This window comes from Desmodus rotundus, chromosome X, assembly GCF_022682495.2.
Source record: "Desmodus rotundus isolate HL8 chromosome X, HLdesRot8A.1, whole genome shotgun sequence".
Classification (NCBI taxonomy): domain Eukaryota; kingdom Metazoa; phylum Chordata; class Mammalia; order Chiroptera; family Phyllostomidae; genus Desmodus; species Desmodus rotundus.
In genome coordinates this window covers 17,259,172-17,269,332 of record NC_071400.1, presented here as the reverse complement: position 1 = coordinate 17,269,332, position 10,161 = coordinate 17,259,172, and the positions used below count along the sequence as shown (strand labels likewise).

At 40.2% G+C, this 10,161-nt stretch overlaps 1 pseudogene; it reads left to right on the top strand.

Annotated features, from left to right (window-relative positions):
• The first annotated feature begins 7,653 nt into the window (after positions 1 to 7,653).
• LOC112310577 (large ribosomal subunit protein eL33 pseudogene) lies at positions 7,654 to 7,887 on the top strand (annotated as a pseudogene).
• Positions 7,888 to 10,161: the final 2,274 nt, after the last annotated feature.

Here is a 10,161-nt window from a genome sequence, read left to right as displayed (position 1 = left end):
TTCCAAGTGACATCAGCCTGAGGAGAAGCAATAGTGTCTCCCCCAGGAATTACTCTGCCCCACCCTGTGGTGCTTAAGACTGATGCTGAGATAACAGCTGGGAGTCATTTACTGATTAACCCTACAGAAAGACTGCAGGCAGAGGTGGGTCCCCCAGGCCTGGTGCCAATAAAAGCTGGCCTTGTTGCACATCCTGGTTCTGCACAAACCCAGGCTTAGCAGAGGGAATCACAGAGCTATGGATCACTGATAGCTCCAAAGAGGTTGCTCAGGGTCAGTCATAGGCAGGATTCAACTTAGGTCTGTACATAGCCTTGGAGATCTACCTATTACATAGAAAGAAACACAAAGAGGCAGCCAAAACAAGATAAGAAAGAAAAAGGCCTCAAATGAAAGAACAAGAGAATTTTACAGAAGAACTAGATGAAATGAAGGTAAGTAATTTATCAAAGAGAGAGATTAGAGTAATGATTATAAGGATACTCAACAGCATGAAAAAAAGACATAGAAACCATAATAAAAGACCAGTAGAAACAAAGAACACGATATATGAAATAAATAATATACTGGAAGGAATAAACAATAAGTTAGATGAAGCAGAGGATTGAATCAGTAATTTGGAAGACAAGGTAGAAAAAACCACCCTATGAGAGCGGCAAAAAGAAAAAAGAATTGAAAAAACTGAAGAGAGCACGAAAAACCTTTGGGACAGCATGAAGCATAACAACAAAAAAATCATGGGAATATCAAAAGGAGAAAAGAGCAAGCAAAGGATCAAGAACCTATTTGAAGAAATAGTGAATGAAAACATCCCTAATCTGGTGAAGGAGAAAGACTTGCAAGTCCCACAAACTCAGAGAGACCAAACAAGTTGGACCCTAAGAGGACCACACCAAGACACATCATAAATAATAAGACAAGGCTTAAACACAAGGAGAGAATCTTAAAATCCACAAGAGAAAAGCAGGTAGTTACCTACAAGGGAGCACCAATTAGACTATCATCTGATTTCTCAACAGAAACATTTCAGACCAGAAGGGAGTGGCATAAAATTTTCAAGGTGATGAAAAGCAAGGACCTACAACCAAGGTTACTTTACCCAGTAAACTATCATTTAAAATTGAAGGAGAAATAAGAAGCTTTCCAGACAAGAAAAAGCTAAAAGGAGTTTGTTAACACCAAACCACTACTGCTACATATGTTAGAGGGCTTGCTTTAAGAAAAGGAAGAAAAAAAGAAACAAAAAAGAGGAAAATAGTCTAAAAATAGAATGGCACTAAATATGTATGTATCAACAATCACCTTAAATGTAAATGGCTTAAATGCACCAACCAAAAGACATATGGTAGCTGAATGTATAAGAAAAGACCTATATATATGCTGCCTCCAAGAGACCCATCTCAGATCAAAAGATACACCCAGATGAAAACAGATGTTTCATGCAAATGGGAAGGAAAAAAAGCTGGCACACCATTACTTATATCTGACAAAAGAGATTTTAAAACCAAGACTAAGAGAACCAAGATGGCGGCTCAGGTAGACACACTGTGCCTCCTTGCACAACCAGAACTGACAGAAAATCAAATGACAAGGAAGTCCGACACCAAGGAGATAAAAAATAAACATTCATCCAGACTGGGAGGAGGGGCGGAGACGGGCAACCGGGGCGGAAAGGACTCACGTTGCCGTGGCGGGACTGAGACAGGCAGAGTGTGGGACAAACAGGGCAGGCAGTCTGACCACTAGCAGACCCTGCGGCCCCACATTCGCACACAGATAAACCAAGAGGGCCTGACTCAGAGGCAGAGAACAGGGCAGGGAGGGTGGCAGGTAGCACCCCGCGGCCCCACATTCGCGCATAGATAAACCAGGAAGAACGGCAGGGAGCAAAGCAGACCACACAACCCAGGGCTCCAGCACGGGGAAATAAAGCCTCAAACCTCTGATTGAAAACACCCGTGGGGGTTGAGGCGGCAGCAGGAAACTCCCAGACTCACAGGAGAGGTCATTGGAGAGACCTACTGGGGCCTAGAGCATGCACAAGCACACCCACTTGGGAACTAGCACCAGAGGGGCCCAATTTGATTGTGGGGAGCAGAGGGAGTGACTAAAATCTGGCAGAGAGTGGAGTGGGCGCCATTGCTCCCTCTCAGCCCCTCCCCCACGTACAGTGTCACAGTGCAGCAACCAGTGTTACCCCACACCGGGGAACACCTAAACCTCCACCCCTTGAAGTAACAGAAGCACCAAGACCAAAAAAAAAAGAAAAAAAAATGGCCCAATGACAGAACACTTCAAAGCTCCAGAAATAATTCAACTAAGCGAGGAAGAGACAGCCAACCTATCAGATGCACAGTTCAAAACACTGGTTATCAAGACGCTCACAGAATTGGTTGAATTTGGTTGAAAACTAGATGAAAAAATGAAGGCTATGCTAAGAGAGACAAAGGAAAATGTACAGGGAACCAATAGTGAGGTGAAGGAAACTGGGACTCAAATCAATGGTGTGGACCAGAAGGAAGAAAGAAACATCCAACCAGAAAAGAATGAAGAAACAAGAATCCAGAAAAATGAGGAGAGGCTTAGGAACCTCCAGGACATCTTGAAACGTTCCAACATCCGAATTATAGGGGTGCCAGAAGGAGAAGAGGAAGAACAAAAAATTGAAAACTTATTTGAACAAATAATGAAGGAGAACTTCCCCAGTCTGGCAAAGGAAATAGACTTCCAGGAAGTCCAGGAACCTCAGAGAGTCCCAAAGAAGCTGGACCCAAGGAGGAACACACCAAGGCACACCATACTTACATTAGCCAAGATGAAACAGAAGGAGAGAAACTTAGAAGCAGCAAGAGAAAAGGACACAGTTACCTACAAAGGAGTTCCCATAAGACTTTCAGCTGATTTCTCCAAAGAGACCTTACAGGCAAGAAGGGGCTGGCAAGAAGTATTCCAAGTCATGAAAGGCAAGGACCTACATCCAAGATTACTGTATCCAGCAAAGCTATCATTTAGAATGGAAGGGAAGATAAAGTGCTTCCCAGATAAGGTCAAGTTAAAGGAGTTCATCATCACCAAGCCCTTATTATATGAAATGTTAAAGGGACTTATCTAAGAAAAAGAAGACAAAAAAATATGAACAGTAAAAATGACAGCAAACTCACAGTTATTAACAACCACATCTAAAACAAAAACAAAAGCAAACTAAGCAAACAACTAGAACAGGAACAGAACCACAGAAATGGAGATCACATGGAGGGTTATCAACAGGGGTGTGGGAGGGGGAGAGGGGGGGAAAGGTACAGAGAATAAGTAGCATAAATGATAGGTGGAAAATAGACAGGGGGAGGGTAAGAATAGTGTAGGAGATGTAGAAGCCAAAGAACTTATAAGTATGACCCATGGACATGAGCTATAGTGGGGGGGATGTGGGAGGGAGGGTTTGGGCAGGGTGAAGTGGAGTGGGGGGGGATGGGACAATTGTAATAGCATAATCAATGAATATATTTAAAAAAAACCAAGACTAAGAAGGATACTACATAATGATAAGTGGAAGAATAGAACAAGAGGATATAACCCTATAGACATTGACACAACCAAGATAGGAGCACCTAAATATACGGTGGGAATGTAGACTGGTGCAGCCACTGTGGAAAACAGTATGGAATTTCCTCATAAAATATATGAAGCAAATCTTGATAGACATAAAGGCAGAGATTGACAGAAATACAGTCATATTCAGGGATTTTAACACCCCATTTGCTAAAGGGATCTGCTAAAGGGATTGGCTAAATAGATCTTCCAGACAGAAAATCAACAAGGAGACAGCAGCCTTAAACAACACACTAGATCAAATAGATTTAATTGACATCTTCAGAGCATTTCATCCTAAAGCAGCAGAATATACATACTTTTCAAGTGCACATGGAAGGTTTTCTAGGTTAGACCACATGTTAGGACACAAAACAAGTCCCAATAAATTTAAGAAGATTAAAATCATATCAAGGATCTTCTCTGACCACGATGCTATGAAACTATAAATCAATCACAAACTGAGAAATACACAAAAACATGGAAGCTAAATAACATGGTATTAAACATGAATGAGTCAATAAAGATATCAAAGAATAAATCAAAAGATACCTTGAAAAAAATTGAAATGAGAACACAACAATCCAAAATCTGAAGGACACTGGGAAAACAATCCTAAGAGGAAAAGTCATAGCATTACAGGTCTATCACAAAAACAAACAAAAAAATGAAAAGCTCAAATAAACAATCTAACTTTAGACATAAAGGAACTTGAAAAAGAACAACAAACAATTCCCAAAGTGAGTAGAAGAAAGGAAATAAGAAAGATCAGAGCAAAGGACCTGAACAGACACTTCTCCAAGGAGGACATACTGAGGGCCCACAGACACATGAAAAATGCTCAGCATCACTAGCCATCAGAGAGATGCAAATTAAAACCACAAAGAGATACCACCTCACATGGGTCAGAATGGTCATCATTAATAAATCAACAAACAAGAAGTGCTGATGAGGTTGTGGAGAAAAGAGAACCCTAGTGCACTGTTGGTGGGAATACAGACTGGTGCAGCCACTATGGAAAACAGTATGCAATTTCCTAAAAAATCTAAAGATTGAAACTGCCTTTTGATCCAGCGATCCCACTTCTAGGACTATACTCTAAGAATTCTGAGTCACCAATTCAAAAGAACCTGTATACCCCAATGGTCATAGCTGCATTATCTACAATAGCCAAGTGTTGGAAACAACCTAAGTGCCCATAAATAAATGAGTGGATAAAAAAATTGTGTTGCATTTACACAATGGGATACTACCAGCAGACAGCAGAAAGAATGAAGGAATTCCTATCCTTCACAACAGCATGGATGGAACTGGAGAGCATTACGCTAAGTGAAATAAGCCAGGTGGTGAAATAAAAATACTGTATGATCTCACCTATAAGTGGAACCTAATCAACAAAACAAACAAATCAGTGAAATAGAACCAGAGACATGGAAATAAAGAACAAATTGACAGTGACCACAGGGGAGGCGGGAGGGGATAACAGGGGAAAGAAGGGGAAAGGGCAAGCAAAAGGATGTGAATAGAAGACTCATGAGCATGGAAAATGGGGGGATATTGACTGTGGGAGTTGGGGGAATGGGATTGGGGAGAGCAAGGGGGAAAAAGGCGGGACAACTGTAACTGAACAACAATAAAAAAGATCAGAGCAGAAATAAACAAAATAGAGTCTAAAAATTATACAAAGGATCAATGAATCAAAGAGTTGGTTCTTTGGAAAGAAAAGATTGACAAACCTTTAACCAGACTCATCAAGAGAAAAAGAGATGATCCAAATAAATAAAATCAGAAATGAAAGAGGAGAAAAAACAACTGACACCAAAGAAATGCAAAGGATTGTAAGAAAATATTTTGAACAATTATATACCAACAAACTGGACAACCTGGATGAAATGGATAAATTCCTAGAAACATACAATCTTCCAGAACTAAATCAAGAAGAATTAGAGAATTTGAACAGACAGATTACATCTAGTGAAATTGAAGCAGTAATCAAAAAACTCCCAACTAACAAAAGCTCTGGACCCGATGGCTTCACAGGTGAATTTTACCTAACATTCCAAGAAGAGCTAACACCTCTCCTTCTCAAACAATTTCAAAATATCCCAGGGGAGGGAAGGCTACCAAGCTCATTTTACCAGGCCAGCATTATCCTAATTCCAAAACCAGATAAAGACACTACAAAGAAATAAAATTACAGGCCAATGTCCTTGATGAACATAGATGCTGAAATTCTCAACAAAATATTAGCCAGCTGAATACAGCAATGCATCAAAAAGATCATGCATCAAAAAGATCATACATCATGACCAAGTGGTATCTATTCCAGGAATGCAAGGTTGGTATAACATTTGCAAGTGAATAAATGTGATTCACCATATAAACAAAATGAAGGATAAAAACCACATGATAATATCAATAGATGCAGAAAAAGCATTTGATAAAATTCAGTACCCATCTATGATAAAAACTGTCAGCAAAATGGGAATAGAGGGAACATATCTAAACATAATAAAGGCCATATATGACAAATCCACTGCCAGCATCATACTCAACGAGCAAAAACTACAAGTATTCTCCTTAAGATCGGGAACAAGACATGGATGTCCACTTTCACCTCTCTTATTCAACACATTACTGGAAGTTCTAGCCACAGCAATCAGACAAGAGGAAGAAATAAAAGGCATCCAAATTGGAAAGGAAGAAGTAAAAGTGTATTTGCAAATGACATGGTACTGTATATAGAGAACCCTAAAGGTTCCACCAAGAAGCTACTAGAGCTAATCACTGAATTCAGCAAAGTAGCAGTATGCAAAATCAAAATCCAGAAGTCGGTTGCATTTTTATATGCCAATAATGAACCAACAGAAAGGGAAATTAAGAAAACAATCCCACTCACAATTGCTACAAAAAGAATAAAATACCTAGGAATAAACCTAACCAAGGATATAAAAGAACTGTACTCAGAAAATTATAAAACACTGAAGAGAGAAATTGAAGAAGATACACATAAGTGGAAGCACATACCATGTTCATGGATAGGAAGAATTAACATCATTAAAATGTCCATACTATCCAAAGTAATCTATAGATTCAACACAATTCCTATCAAGATTCCAATGACATATTTCACAGAACTAGAACAAATATTTCAAAACTTTATATGGAACCACAAAAGGCCCCATAGAGCAAAAGCAATCCTGAGAAAGAAGAACAAAGTTGGAGGAATCACTCTACGTAATATCAAACTGTATTATAAGGCCATAGTAATCAAAACAGCATGACACTGGCATAAAAACAGACACATAGGTCAATGGAACAGAATAGAGAGCCCAGAAATAAACCCACATCTCTACAGCCAACTAATATTTGACTGAGGAAGCAAGCACATACAATGGGCTAAAGATAAATGGTGTTGGGGAAATCGGACAGATACGTGCAGAAGAATAAAACTAGACCACCTTCTTACACCACGCACAAGAATGAATTCAAATTGGATTAAAGACTTAAAATGTTAGACCCAAAACCATAAAAGTTCTAGAAGAAAACATAGGCAGCAAGATCTCAGACATAGCTCATAGCAATATTTTATTGGATATATCTTCCCAGGCAAGGGAAACAAAAGGAAATCTAAACAAATGGGACTACATGAAACAAAAAAGCTTTTTCACAGCAAAGGTAAACATCAGCAAAATAAAACGACAACCCATAGAATGTGAGAACATATTCGTCAATACATCTGATAAGGGGTTAATATCCAAAATTTATAAGGAACTTACAAAACTCAGCACTGGCAAAAAAAACCAGACTCAATTGAAAAATGGGTAAAGGACCTGAATAGACACGTCTCCAAAGAAGACATATAAATGGGCAATAGACATATGAACAGGTGCTGAACCTCACTAATCATCAGAGAAATGCAAATTAAAACCACAATGAAAGTTGAGTTCCTGCTACTGAACTTTGGGGCCTGTCAGGAACAGGACTTCTACAACGACAAATATATTTGGAAGGCTGTGGTCCAAAGCCATTTTTGCGAGCTATAAACAGAGTCTTCAGAACCAGATGAAGCACACAGCTCTTCTTAAAATTGAAGGTGTTTTTGCTCGAGATGAAACTGAATTCTATCTAGGCAAGAGATGTGCTTATGTGTACAAAGGAAAAAACAACACAGTGACTCCTGATGGTAAACCAAACAAAACCAGAGTCATCTGGGGAAAGGTAACTCATGCTCATGGAAGCAGTGGCATGGTTCGTGCTAAATTCCGAAGCAACCTTCCTGCTAAGGTCATTGGATAGAGAACCCATGTAATGCTGTACCCATCAAGGATTTAAACTTATTGGAAAATAAATAAACATCCCTGACTGGTGTGACTCAGTTGGTTGGGGGTCCTCTGGCAAAGCAAAGGATTCCCGGTTGGGGCACATGCTTGGGTTGTAGGTTTGGTCTCTGGTCAAGATGCAAAGGGGAGCCAACTGATGAATGTTTCTCCCACATCTCAATGGTTCTCTTCCTCTCTTTCTCCCTCCTTTCCCTTTCTCTAAAATAAGTAAATAAAATCTTTTTTGAAAGAGTAAATTTAAAAAACCACAATGAGACACCATCTCACACCTGTCATATGGCTATCATCAATAAATCAACAAATAACAAGTGCTGGTGAGGATGTGGAGAAAGGGGGGCCCTTTTGCACTGTTGGTGGGAATGCAGATGGGTGCAGCCACTTTTGAAAGCAGTATAGAACGCTAAGAACCCTGAAACACCCATCCAAAAGAACCTGTGCACCCCAATGTTCATAGCAGCACAATTTACAATAGCCAAGTACTGGAAACAACCTAAGTGCCCATCAGCAAATGAGTGGATCCAAAAACTATGGTATATTTACACAGTGGAATTCTATGCAGCAGAGAGAAAGAAGGAGCTTATACCCTTTGCAACAGCATGGATGGAACTGGGGAGCATTATGTTAAGTGAAATAAGCCAGACGGTGAGGGACAAATACCATATGATCTCACCTTTAACTGGAACATAATCAATAGAAGAAAAAAGGAAACAAAATATAACCAGAGACATTGGAGTTAAGAACAATCTAACAATGGTCAGGGGGGAGAGGGGAGGGGACAGTGAGGAGAGGAGATTACAGGAACTACTTTAAAGGACACATGGACCAAATCAAGGGGGAGGGTGGAGGTGGGGGAGGGAGTGGGGTTCGGCTGGAGTGGGGTGGAGGGATGGGGAGAAAAGGCACACAACTGTAATTGAATAACAATAAAAAATTAAAAAAAAAAGAAAGCAGTATAGAGATACCTCAAAAAATTATGAATGGGTATGCCTTTTGACCCAGTGGTCTTATGTCTGGGACTATATCCAAAGGAACTCAAAACTCTACTTTGAAATAACATAAGCACCCCTGTGTTCATTGCAGTGTTATTTACAATTGCCAAGATATGGAAGCATCCCAAGTGTCTATCAATAGATGAGTGGATAAAACAACTATGGGACATTTGCACAATGGAATACTACTTGGCCATAAAAATAAGAAAATTTTACTCTGTGCAACAGTGTGGATGGACCTGGAGAACATTATGCTAAGTGAAATAAGCCAGTCAGAGAAAGACAAATATCATATGATTTCAGTCATATGTAGAATCTAATGAACAAACTGAACTAATAAAATAGAGACAGACTCATAGATAGCGAGCAGGATGCCAGGTGGTAGGGGGGAAAGGAAGGTTAGTGGATGGAATGATTGAGCAAAGAGGAAAAAGGACTTATGGACATGGACAACAGTGTGGTGACACAGGGGGGTGATATAAGGGAACTAAATGATAACAGAAAAAAATACAACAAAAATAATTTTTTTAAAAAAGAAAATAGGTACATTCATTTTTGTTGCATTTGCCTTAAAATGTGCCCCTAAAACAACAAATATGCTTGGATGTCATGTTTCACCAGCGATAGGGACCAGAAATTGTGACTTAATTTGAGCAGGAGTTTGCTGGGACATAATATGGCTACTGTGACTGCAGCCTTTCTTGGTTATAAAAGCAGTAAGGAAGTATGATGTAACGGTGTGATGGTAAATCACAGCCTGAGCCATTTTAGTTGGCAGAATTTGAAAGACAAATAAACATTACTTCAGGAGCAGAGAAGATGTGCCTAATTACCTCTGTGCCTGGGCTGGGATCCCTGCAGCTTATGTCGTTCCTGGACTCAGGTGTGTCCACATGGACAGGGGCCCTCTGTGCAAGAGCTGTGATGGTCCAGTGAGGTAGGTCCGCTATGGATGTGAGGACTGCAAGCCCCACTTCCACAACCTTCTATCCAGGGAAATCAGGCTGCCCAACTGAAGGAGAAGAGCAGCCTCTAGGGGCCCCCTGGGCCCAGGAGGGAATAGGATTGGAGGTGGAGGAGAGGCTGGTCCCAGCCATTCTACCTTAGAAGTGGTGGGGAGTTAAGGAGCTTATGGCATTTGTGAATCTGCAATTTTTACCTCAGGCCCATCCCAATTACGTCCTTCCTTTCTAAAGTATCCCTCCCTGGCTGCAGTTATGGCCAAATAGGCTCTAGGCCTC